Source organism: Polypterus senegalus, chromosome 8, assembly GCF_016835505.1.
Source record: "Polypterus senegalus isolate Bchr_013 chromosome 8, ASM1683550v1, whole genome shotgun sequence".
Taxonomy (NCBI): domain Eukaryota; kingdom Metazoa; phylum Chordata; class Cladistia; order Polypteriformes; family Polypteridae; genus Polypterus; species Polypterus senegalus.
The window spans coordinates 7,435,068-7,447,285 of record NC_053161.1 but is presented as its reverse complement, the minus strand read 5'-3'; the positions used below and the strand labels follow the sequence as shown (position 1 = coordinate 7,447,285).

General features: G+C 45.6%; 1 protein-coding gene across 3 annotated transcripts in view; it reads left to right on the top strand.

Moving 5' to 3' along the window:
• ddx11 (DEAD/H (Asp-Glu-Ala-Asp/His) box helicase 11) overlaps nucleotides 1-12,218 on the top strand; it is a 148,754-nt gene that overhangs the window by 83,138 nt on the left and 53,398 nt on the right. The gene's annotated exons all lie outside the window — the stretch shown is intronic.

The window sequence follows — 12,218 nt, the reverse complement described above, 5'->3', positions numbered from 1 at the left end:
CATCCCCAGAAACCAGCCTACGCCTGTATGTCCCCCTCACATTCTCCATTTTGTAAGTTATACGCCCGGGGTTGTATTTGAGGAGCAGAGCCTGTACTGAGTCCTTCCTGACCCCCAAATGCACTCAAACTCGGCCCCGGTACTTTCCTACCTGGTTCATCACCTGTCCGAGTCCCGGTTTCTTCTGGGACTTCATCCTGCCGACTACCCCACTGTCATAAAAAAAGAGTCCAAGACATTATAAAGGTTTGGGGCAGCCACTCGTATATTGTTTTTCCCGGCTGCAAATGGGTTTTCTTATCAAAGAAATGATGTGCATCTCACAGAGTCCAAAGCAGAACTGACTATAGTAGCCCAAGATGGAGGCTTTAAAGTTCTTGAGAGGAAGTGACGTCAAAGGGACCGGAACCAGAAGTGACGTCATCAAAGGCCGGCTACGGAAGTGACGTCATCAAAGGGGCCGGCTTCGGAAGTGACATCTTCAGAGGTGCCAGAACCTTGCAGGATTTCCTGGGACAGGTCTGTAGGGAACTGAGAAAGACAGTCAGTGCACTCCGCCGCCCCCTGGTGGGATGTTTTATTACAATTACTCAAGCCCTTTAGCTGCCTCCTACTCCCACGTGTGTGACAAAATATATAATATACACATATATACACACACATATATATATAATATATATATATATATATATATATATATATATATATATATATATATATACACTAATAAAAGGCAAAGCCCTCACTCACTCACTCACTGACTCATCAATAATTCTCCAACTTCCCATGTAGGTAGAAGGCTGAAATTTGTCAGGCTCATTCCTTACAACTTACTTACAAAAGTTAAGCAGGTTTCATTTCAAAATTCTACACAGAACGGTCGACAACGTCTGCCATGTTGAACTTTCTTATTTATGGTCCCATCTTCACGAAATTTGGTAGGCTTCCCTGCGCTAACTGAAACTGATGTACATACTTATTTCGATGGTATGATGCCACTGTTGGCCGCCATATTGAACTTTCCAACGTCACTAATTTTCCAACTTCCCGCGTAGGTAGAAGGCTGAAATTTGGTACTTATTTCGGTGGTATGATGCCACTGTCGGCCGACCTATTGAACTTTTCAACAGTCTTTGTTACTTATAGGCCCATCTTCAAGAAATTTTGTATGCGGGTTCCCAACACTAACTGAATCCTACTTACGTACATATATACGTCCATTGCCTGCAGCTCAGTCACCGTGTGACAGCAACACTCATAACAGTGACAAAACAATTACATTGACGATCATGTTACGTTATTTTCAAGATGTTTCCTTTTCTTTTTCATTACTTCTTTAACACACTACTTCTCCGCTGCGAAGCGCGGGTAATTTGCTAGTATATATATTGTGGACTTGAACCCGAACACACACAGACTGACATCATAAGTTCACCACACACCCTTTATTTACAATTAATAAAGTCAGTGCACTTCCCAGTGCCACCAGCACCGTCCCCCCAAATATCCAGGCCTCACAGTCTCTGTGCCTCTCTCTTGGCCGCCTCCCGTCCTCTCTCTAGCTCTTTCCTCTTCCACCCGACTTCCGCCATCGACTGAAGGGAGGCGGCCCCTTAAACAGGAACCCGGATGGGCTCCAGCTGCTTCCCGGCACTCCTCAAATCCAGCCCCGTCTGTGTCCCTGCAGAGCGACAGGAGACTGCCGTGGGCTTGGAGCGCAGGGCGCTAGGACCCAGGGCACTCAACAGCCCCTGTCCTGCCAGCCCCTGCATACTCACTCTCCTCGCTCCGCCGGCAGTCTGCACCGCCGCGTCTGCTGTTGGGGAATCGCCTACTTGGTGCCGGTCCTCCTTGGCACAGTCATGGCCGTTTTTGGCGAATCCCCCTTCATGCTTTACGAGGACGGCAAGACCTACCTTCCTCGCAGTACTCTGCCGGCCGAAGGCTCCAGTGTCGCGCCGATCCTCCGTGTCCCACGGCGTCCCTCCCGACGCGACCGCCTTCCCCTCCAGCTTCTCCAACTGGACGGCGAGAGCACTTAGCATCTGTAATAAAGGCGACTCCGCGGGCCGAAGGGACTCCTCCGGCGAAAACTGGGAGACAGACGTCGGTGGGCTTACCTGTCCATCAGCCACACTCGTCTGCCTCCTGTGGGCCACTCGCTCTGGCCCAATCGGGTCTCTTCTCGGGCATGAGACTGGTGTTCCTTGGTCCCACCTTTGTACCGTCATTGGGCGGGCTCAGAAGACGCACCGGCCAATCTCGTGCCTGTCAGCAGACGGGACATCCGGCCCGTGGCTATCTTGTCTCCCCTTCTCTGGGTGCGGTGGCGTGCCTACTGGCAGCCTCGTTGCTTCTGCGCGGTTTTGAGCTGCAGCGGCTCCGATTTCGTAGCCTCCGCGACTGCCGCCCTCGCGCTGTCGACAGCCCGTGGCCTTGGCGTGCTCCTGCCACGGACGCGGATCCGGATCGTCCCTCCCTGTGGGAAACAAGGTACAGCCGACCCCGCAGGGCCGATTACCATAGGGCAGGGCACTTACCTCCCGGATCCCGTCATTCCGAGGCCCCTGCCTCGGTGTGGCCTTCGGCATCGCACCGCCGGCCGGGCAGTCCTTCTCGACAGCGCGACTCTCGGAGCCCGCTGCAGTCTGGCAACGCCTGGTTTCCTTCCTCCGCACCCGGGGAACATGGCCATAGTGCGGACCAGTGGCGGGGTGAACCGCTCCCGGTTGTGCACGCGCCGCTCCCGCGGCGAGTGTGTGGGGTCCGGTGCTGTGCCGGGCCTTCCACAGAAATATGTTTTTTGGATGCAGGTCCCCGTCTTGCACCAGACGGAGCATCCTGTCGGCTACACCACTGTGCACTTGAACCCGGACACACACAGACGGACATCATAAGTTCACCACACACCCTTTATTTACAATTATTTACAATTAATAAAGTCAGTGCACTTCCCAGTGCCTCCAGCACCGTTCCCCCAAATGTCCAGGCCTCACAGTCTCTGTGCCTCTCACTTGGCCGCCTCCCGTCCTCTCTCTAGCTCCGTCCTCTTCCACCAGACTTCCGCCATTGACTGAAGGGAGGCGGCCCCATAAATTGGAACCCGGATGGGCTCCAGCTGCTTCCCGGCACTCCTCTGCAGACACGCCCCAGTGTGGCGGAAGTGCTGGCTGCGCACTCGGAAGCTGTCCGGTGTCTCTGTCGTTTTCCCCAGCACTTCCTTGTGTGGCGGAAGTGCTGGGCTCCAGGGATATTCAGGCACCGGGGCGCCGCCTGGCGGTGGCCATGGGTCCCTACAGGGCTGGGCTTCCAAGCCCTTACCCGTGGCCCCCAACATACCAGGGCGGACGCCTCGCTGTCTGGAGGAGGTACAAGCCCTCCTCCGGTCCTCCTGGGCGTCCTGGCCGGGCTCCAGCCCCGGGTGGATGCCACAATATATATACAGTGGAACCTTGAGATACGAGTTTAATTCGTTCCAGCACTGAGCTTGTATAGCGAATTTCTCGTATCTAGAACGAACTTTCCCATTGAAAATAATGGAAATCCAGTTACTCCGTTCCGCACCCCCACAAATATCAATATAAAAATCAATTTTCCTAACAAATAACACTGATAAATAATATATACAAGTGGAACCTTGGTTTACGAGTGTTTTGCAAGACGAGCTAAATTTTTAAATTAATTTTGACTTGATAAAACGAGCGATGTCTTGCAATACAAGTAGTATGGATACACTTTGTCTGCTGAGCGTCATATGAGCATAACTGAGCTGATGGTTCTTCTCTCTCGTGCGCATTTCTCTCTCCTTATCTCGCTCGCGTGTGCCTCTCTCTCTCTCCCTCCCTCCTCTTGAGAGCAATCGTCTCCTATTCCCCGTCTGCATGTCCGCGATATTTTTGGATACGCTTATAACGCGAACTGCTACAGCGAAACAATGAAATCACAAGCGCACAAATGCGTAGATCCTACCGCTACGGGAGAACAAGGAACACTGAGTAAGCTGGCGGGCTGGCAGTGTCAGCTTGGGTGAATCCCCGAGTCGAGGCGGATCGGGAAGCGCGTCACGCATAACCACAGCCTGGCTCGTGGCTTATTACGCGAGCCAATGCTCGTATTTAGATCCGAATTTTTCGCTCATACTTTCCTCTTATCTCGAATTTCTCATATATAGAGGTGATCTTATCTAGAGGTTCCACTGTATATACTGTGTGTGTGTATATATATATATATATATATATATATATATATATATATATATATATATATATATATATATATATATATATATATATATATATATATATATATATATATATATATATATATATATATATATATAGTGAACGCTGGTCCGGACACACACACAAACGGACAAACATAGTTCCACCCAACACACGCTTATTGTACACAATATTTACAGTTCAGTGCACTCATTAAACCCCAGTGCCTCCAGCACCGATTCCCCCAATGTCCAGGCCACACAGTCCTGTACCTCTCTTTCTCCTGGCCGCCTCCAGTCCTCACTCCAGCTCTGTCCTCTTCCACCCGACTTTCGCTGACTGGAGGGAGGCGGCCCCTTTTATAGGAACCCGGATGGGCTTCAGCTGCTTCCCAGCAATCTCCCGCGGACACACCCCCGGGTGGCGGCAGTGCCGGCTGTGCACCCGGAAGCCGTCCGGGTGTCCCCTGTCGTCTTCCCCGGCACTTCCTCATGTGGCGGAAGTGCCGGGCTCCCAGGATAATCAGGCACCGAGGCGCCGCCTGGTGGTGGCCACGGGTCCCTACAGGGCTGGGCTTCCAAGCCCTTTACCCGAGGCCCCAACATAACCAGGACGGACGCCCTCTCGCGGTCTGAAGGAGGCACAAGCTGGAGCCCGCCGGGGACCACATATATATATATATATATATATATATATATATATATATATATATATATATATATATATATATATATATATATATATATATACATACAGCATATACATATCTACATATACACACACATACATACATACATACATACATGTGTGTGTATATATAATGTAGATAGGTGTGTGTGTGTATATATATGTGTGTATATATATATATGTATGTGTCTATATGTGTATAGCTTTGGTCACTGAGTGCAAGGGAAAAATAATAAAATGTAGTCTATAAGTTATTAAACAGTAAAACATTAACGTTTTAAGAAGTAAAGCTACATTGAGCATTACTGGAGTGGTTTCGGGTAAACTACATTTTAATGACGGTGTAACAACAGGTAAGTAGTACTAACAGCAGCTAGAATGTATATGGATGATCTCTCTGTAGTAGATTCCTTTTGAAAGGCGCTACACGATGGCTGTGGTATAGAAATTACATTTTCTATGTGAATGTCCAAATTTCTGCCTGTTGTAATGTGCCTTACCGGAATTACCAGCAATTAAAGAAAATTAGTTTTGTGTCCTCTGCAGTGTTAAGAGAGAAAGGCTTTGGTTTGGGATAAAAGGAAAAAAGGTGTAAAGAAAGGAAAGTTGCCTTTTTCTTTTATATAGTGTAGAGAGATGTCTTCGCTGACGATATGAGCACCTTTTGGGGACAGTTGCAGTGGGTCTTGTGTAGACTGGTGAGACGTCCCTGACATTAATCGGCTGTGATGGCACTGTTGGTCCTCCACTCCTGTGTGTGTCTTCATAATCCGAGCTGACGACCTTATAATCGTATACGTGCAAAAGAAAGTGCGAAGCGCCTTAATATTACTTTGCCGCAGTGTAGAAAAGGGATCCCGTGTTTGCACTTGTCTGGGCTATAGCTCAGGGGGAGGAGGAAAAAAATTAAAAGTGCTCACTTTGACTTAAGGCAGAAGCGCAGTCAGCGTCTCAAAGGCTGGCACAGCTATGCACGCGCGCCGGCTGCTTGAGTTTTGCAGGGCAGGAGACGCCCGTTTTTGCAGCCAAGTTCACATGATCAAAAGTCTCTGCGCTCTTTGGAGGTCATTCATATATATAACTGATCACCCATTGGCCTCGCTTACTGAGTGCAAGGGAAAAAAATAAAATGTAGTCTATAAGCTATTAAACAGTAAAACATTAACGTTTTATGAAGTAAAGATACACTGAGCACCAGTGGAGTGGATTCGGGTAAGCTAGATTTTAAAGCCGGTATAACATAACAGGTAAGTAGTAGTAACAGCAGCTAAAATGTATATGGATCATCTCTTGGTAGTTGATCCCTTTTGAAAGGCGCTACACGACGGCTGTGGTATAGAAATTACATTTTCTATGTGAACGTCCAAATTTCTGCTTGTGGTAATGTGCCTTACTTGCATTACTAGCAATTAAAAGAAAATCATTTTTGTGTCCTCTGCAGTTGTACGAGAGAAAGGGTTTGGTTGGGGGTAAAATGAAAAAGGTGTAAAGAAAGGAAACTTACCTTTTTCTTTAATATAGTGTAGGGAGAGGTCTTCGCTGGCGATATGAGAGTCGCGGTGGGTCTCGTGTAGAATGGAGAGACGGCCCTGCCATTAACTGTCCGGGGTGGCACTGTCGGTCCTCCACTCCTGTGCGTGTCTTCATAATACGACCTGACGACCTCATAATCGTATACATGTAAAAGAAAGTGCGAAGCGCCTCAATATTAGTTTGCCGCCATCTAGAAATGGGATCGCGTGTTTACAGTTGTCTGGGCTATAGCTCATGGGAAGGGGGAAAAAAATTAAAAGTGTTTACTTTCACTTAAGGCAGAAGCGCAGTCAGCGTCTCAAAGGCCAGCACAGATACGCACCCGTGCGCATGCGCGCGCCGGATGCCTGACTTTTGTAGTATTTTTGCAGTGCAGGAAACGGCAGTTTTTGCAGACACGTTCACGTGAGTAAAACTCTCTGCGCTCTTTAGAGGTCTTGCTTTCTCTGCGCATCGCGTTCATAGTCAGTTCACGTGAGCCGCTCGGAGTACATGCATCGAAGCTTCTGAGTTGTGCCTGTGCTATCTCGTGCGATCTCGCGATGTCCACGGTGTTATTTAGTTTTAGCTAAAACCTGGCCCTTAAAAGTTTCTCGCTACAGCAATTTTAACTCCGTTACAAAGTGATCCAAATTCTCGTTTATACCTTGTGTCTTCTCATTAAACTTGTATCTCACGAATAAAGTACAGTAATCCCTCCTCGATCACGGGGTTATGCGTTCCAGACCCCCGCGATAGGTGAAAATCCGCGAAGTAGAAACCATATGTTTGTATGGTTATTTTTATATATTTTAGGCCTTAAAAACTCTCCCACACTGTTTATAAATATTCCCCGCAGAGTTATACAGCATAATCCCGTTGTATTCTCTTAGATATTAGGTAAGATTCACTGAAATTATGTATATAAACACACTGTTTATATACAGTAAAACCTAAATATTATTTTAAAGATATTGAGTGTCTCCAATATCACATATGTTACAGCCATTACGATAGACAGGCCACCAGCAATAAATACGTACAATGCAAGAAATATAGTATACAGTAAATGTGTGTACAGTGACACTAAACGTACGTACATGTACTAAGTACTGTAAGTAGAAAATTAATTATGGTTACTCACCAACAATGACACGATGACTTGTCCGATAACAATGAGATTTATTTTACTGCACAACAAAGGAGAGCGTTACAGACCCTAAAGGAGCCACTTCAGGCGATTGTGTAGCACTGCCGTTGTTCTTCTTCTGGCAGTCTTCAATCCAGATCCCTAAAGCAGATTCCATCCAGACTACTGCCTTATTACATCCACTTACAACTTGTTTTGCACCCTGGTTAAAAGGACACTGCGGCCGTAGATCTTATATTCCTTTCCTACTTTTAAAATAAAAAGAATCGTAGCCTTCAACAAATCCAAAACGTTTACCTTTTCGGCAATCGTTAACATCTTCCGTTTGCGCTTGGGCACGGCCCCTGAAGCAGTAGCAGATCGTTTCCCTGAAGCAGTAGCAGATCGTTTTGGAGCCATAATGAAGGGCTTGACTATGCACAAAGATAAACACAAAAGAGCACAACTCTTTACACAGCGAAACACGTTGATGCTGAATGAGCGAGACGAGACTTCCTGGTTAACACCGCATTCAGCAGGCAGGAACTTAACTGCGTGCTCTGATTGGTTAGCTTCTCAGTCATCTGCCAATAGCGTCCCTTGTATGAAATCAACTGGGCAAACCAACTGAGGAAGCATGTACAAGAAGTAAAAAAGCCACATTGTCTGCAGAACCCGCGAAGCAGTGAAAAATCTGCGTTATATATTTAGTTATGCTTTCATATAAAATCCGCGATAGAGCGAAACCGCGAAAGTCAAAGTGCGATGTAGCGAGGGATTACTGTATTCAGCGTTTTTCTTCAGCGCTCTTTGGTGGCTCTTCCTTGTTTTTTATGTACTGCGGTCATAGTCAGTTTACGTGATTACGTGGGAGGCGTGATGATGTCATATGCAGCTCTGCCCCCCACGGCCATCGGGCTGATGTCCATTACAGTATATGGAGAAAAATAGGTTCCAGTTATGACCATTATGTGTAGAATTTCGAAATGAAACATCCTCCATTTTTTGTAAGTAAGCTGTAAGGAATGCCAAATTTCAGCCTTCTACCTACACAGGAAGTTGGAGAATTAGTGATGAGTGAGTGAGTGAGTGAGTGAGTCAGTGAGGGCTTTGCCTTTTATTAGTATAGATTCTGTATTTGTAAACCTCATGCATTCGTAAATCATATTACTCTGTTCATTAAAACTATTGTGGTTCAGTTACCACGACTTAACCCAAAAGGCCAGAACACCAGTCCAAGTGAAAGGTAAAGAAAAGTAAACTTAGAGCCTTACCAAAAAAAAATGTAGATATTGGCTTTTCCCACAGCAATACTGTAAATGAATCTTTACACTGAACAGAAAACTGTCAACCTAAGGTTCAAAGTCCAATAAATTTAACAAAAACATGACTTCCTGGTAATTAAGATTTTCAGTTGTTTCCCATCACTACAGTGGACTTAAGAAATTTTTTATAGGTTATTTTCAGTAATGTATAATCCTATACTAAATACAATTATTTTATGGTAAGGTTTAATGGAAGGGCAAACCTCCAGGGAAAACACGATGCAGTTTTAATCACAATACTTGTGGCATGGTATCAAGTCAAGTTGGGGACCATGTACTGGTACAGTGCGTTGTTGCACCCACCACACGACGAAACAACTCAGGATCCCGGTTGGCAACCCCCCTGACAGTCACGAGGTCCAGTCCCACCCTCTATAAGTGACCCTCTGTCTGCCGCAGCCAGGTGTTACGTGGGTGACTCCTTGGCCTGGTTCAGCCAATCAAGTCCCCAACAATGAGGATCGTACGAGCTGGATCACCCTCAGGGAAATGGGCCACATGGCCGTAGTGCCGTAACTGACACTCCCTCATAATGCAGGTAATGTGCTTCATTCAGGACTCCATGAGCAACCGCTCATTCGACACAAGTCAAACCATTGGTACCTAAGGATTTTCCGGAGAGGCACAGTACCAAAGGAATCCAGTCTCCGTCTCAGGTCACTAGATGGCATTTATGTCTCACAACCATAGCAAGACAGGAAGCACCAGGACTCTAAAAGACTTGGACTTTCGTCCTTGTGCATAGATTTCGGGAGCACCACACACCCCGTTCCAGCGACCTCATGACCCCCAATGCTCTCCCAGTCTGTCTACTGACTTCATAGGAAGAGTCACCAGAGACATGAATGTCACTGCTGAGGTAAGTAAACCTCTCGACAAGGTCGACACTGTCTCCGCCAACAGACACACTGCTGATGCCTGTGCCCAAGAGGTCATTAAAAGCCTGGATCTTGGTTTTTATCCAGGACACTCGCAAGCTCAGACACTCTGACTCATTGCTCATTCTCTCGAGTGCCCCAATCAGAGCTTCCATTGACTCCATGAAGATCACAGCATCGTCAGCAAAGTCAAGATCAGTGAATCTTTCTTCACCAACAGATGCCCCACAGCTGCTGGACCCCACGACCTAGCCCAACACCCAGTCCATACAAGCATTGAACAGAGTAGGAGCAAGAACACACCTCTGACGAACCCCAGGATCAACTGGGAAAAAAACATATGACATATTTTAAAAATCACTATTTTTGTTTCAGTATACAGTATTAAGCATTTTAATTCTGCAGTGAATTTTGTATTTGATTAATGATACACATAACATTAAAGGCAAAAATGTTTTACGTGTTAAATTTTATAAGTATACTCATTGACTAAGTTCATCTCATTTAAACCTTGTTTTTAAATTGATGAAATAGGTTTCAATTATCAAAGCAGTGACCATAAGAAGACTAGAAATATTCAGTTATTATGCAAAACACAAAGTGGTATGTTGTCTAATTCTTCCTTGTGAAATAAGCCCCTTACATTTGTAGTAGAACTGCCAGTTAATGATTAAGAATAGAGTGTTACATTGTTAAAATATTTTTTTTTATTACATACAAATGTGTATTTATTCAAATTCTATTAGCTGCATGCATTTACATTCCCACACAGTATGTGGCTACTTCAGCTGAGGTTTCTTTTATGGAAAATTTTTATTATACTGTATTGTGTGTCAACCCCTAACGGGAGCTGCCGAAAGAAGTAGAAGGCTGTATTGTGTGATAGGAAGAAAAAAACCAAAAAGGGTGTGGATTCACTGTCCTAGTTTGTAGTGGGTGAGAGTATCGGGTTTTTATATGGCAATGCTTGCAAACCGTATACTTCATAACACTGAAAGTTAAAGAAACCCTCTGATTTAAATATGAGCAAAGCAATTTGTATCAGAATATCTGTAGAATTACTAGCATTAGCAGTGTGCTAATGATTACTGATCAGTATTCTAAAGCAGTGATTCCCAAACACGGTCCTGGGAACCCAATGTAACTACAGGTTTTTGTTCCAACCAGATTCACAATCGGCAATAATAATCGATAACAACTGATCTCATTTAATTAGCTGGTCTTTTTTACTCTTCTCTTATTCTGCATTCAGAAAAAAACAAACAGTATGGTTTTTACATTTATAAGACATCACTTTTTCCACATTTTGTTATGTTACAGCATTATTCCAAAATGGATTAAATTCATTTTTTTTTCCTCAGAATTCTACACACAACACCCCATAATGACAATGTGAAAAAAGTTTACTTGAGATTTTTGCAAATTTATTAAAAATAAAAAAAATTGAGAAAGCACATGTACATAAGTATTCACAACCTTTGCAATGAAGCTCAAAATTGAGCTCAGGTGCATCCTTTTTCCCCTGATCATCCTTGAGATGTTTCTGCAGCTTAATTAGAGTCCACCTGTGGTAAATTCAGTTGATTGGACATAATTTGGAATGGCGCACACCTGTCTATATAAGGTCCCACAGTTGACAGTTCATGTCAGAACACAAACCAAGCATGAAGTCAAAGGAATTGTCTGTAGACCTCTGAGACTGGATTGTCTCCAGGCACAAATCTGGGGAAGGTTACAGAAAAACTTCTGCTGCTTTGAAGGTCCCAATGAGCGCATTGGCTTCCATCATCCGTAAGTGGAAGAAGTTCGAAACCACCAGGACTCTTCCTAGAGATGGTTGGCCATCTAAACTGAGCGATCGGGGGAGAAGGGCCTTAGTCGGGGAGGTGACCAAGAAAACCGATGGTCACTCTGTCAGAGCTCCAGAGGTCCTCTGTGGAGAGAGGAGAACCATCCAGAAAGACAACCATCTCTGCAGCAATCCATCAATCAGGCCTGTATGGTAGAGTGGCCAGATGGAAGCTACTCCTTAGTAAAAGGCACATGGCAGCCTGTCTGGAGTTTGCCAAATGGCACCTGAAGGACTCTCAGACCATGAGAAACAAAATTCTCTGGTCTGATGAGACATAGATTGAACTCTTTGGTGTGAATGCCAGGCGTCACGTTTGGAGGAAACCAGGCACCGCTCATCACCAGGGCAATACCATCGCTACAGTGAAGCATTGTGGTGGCAGCATCATGCTTTGAGGATGTTTTTCAGCGGCAGGAACTGGGAGACTAGTCAGGATACAGGGAAAGATGACTGCAGAGACTACAGAGACATCCTGGATGAAAACCTGCTCCAGAGCGTTCTTGACCTCAGACTGGGGTGACGGTTCATCTTTCAGCAGGACAACGGCCCTAAGCACACAGCCAAGATATCAAATGAGTGGCTTCAGGACAACTCTGTGAATGTCCTTGAGTGGAC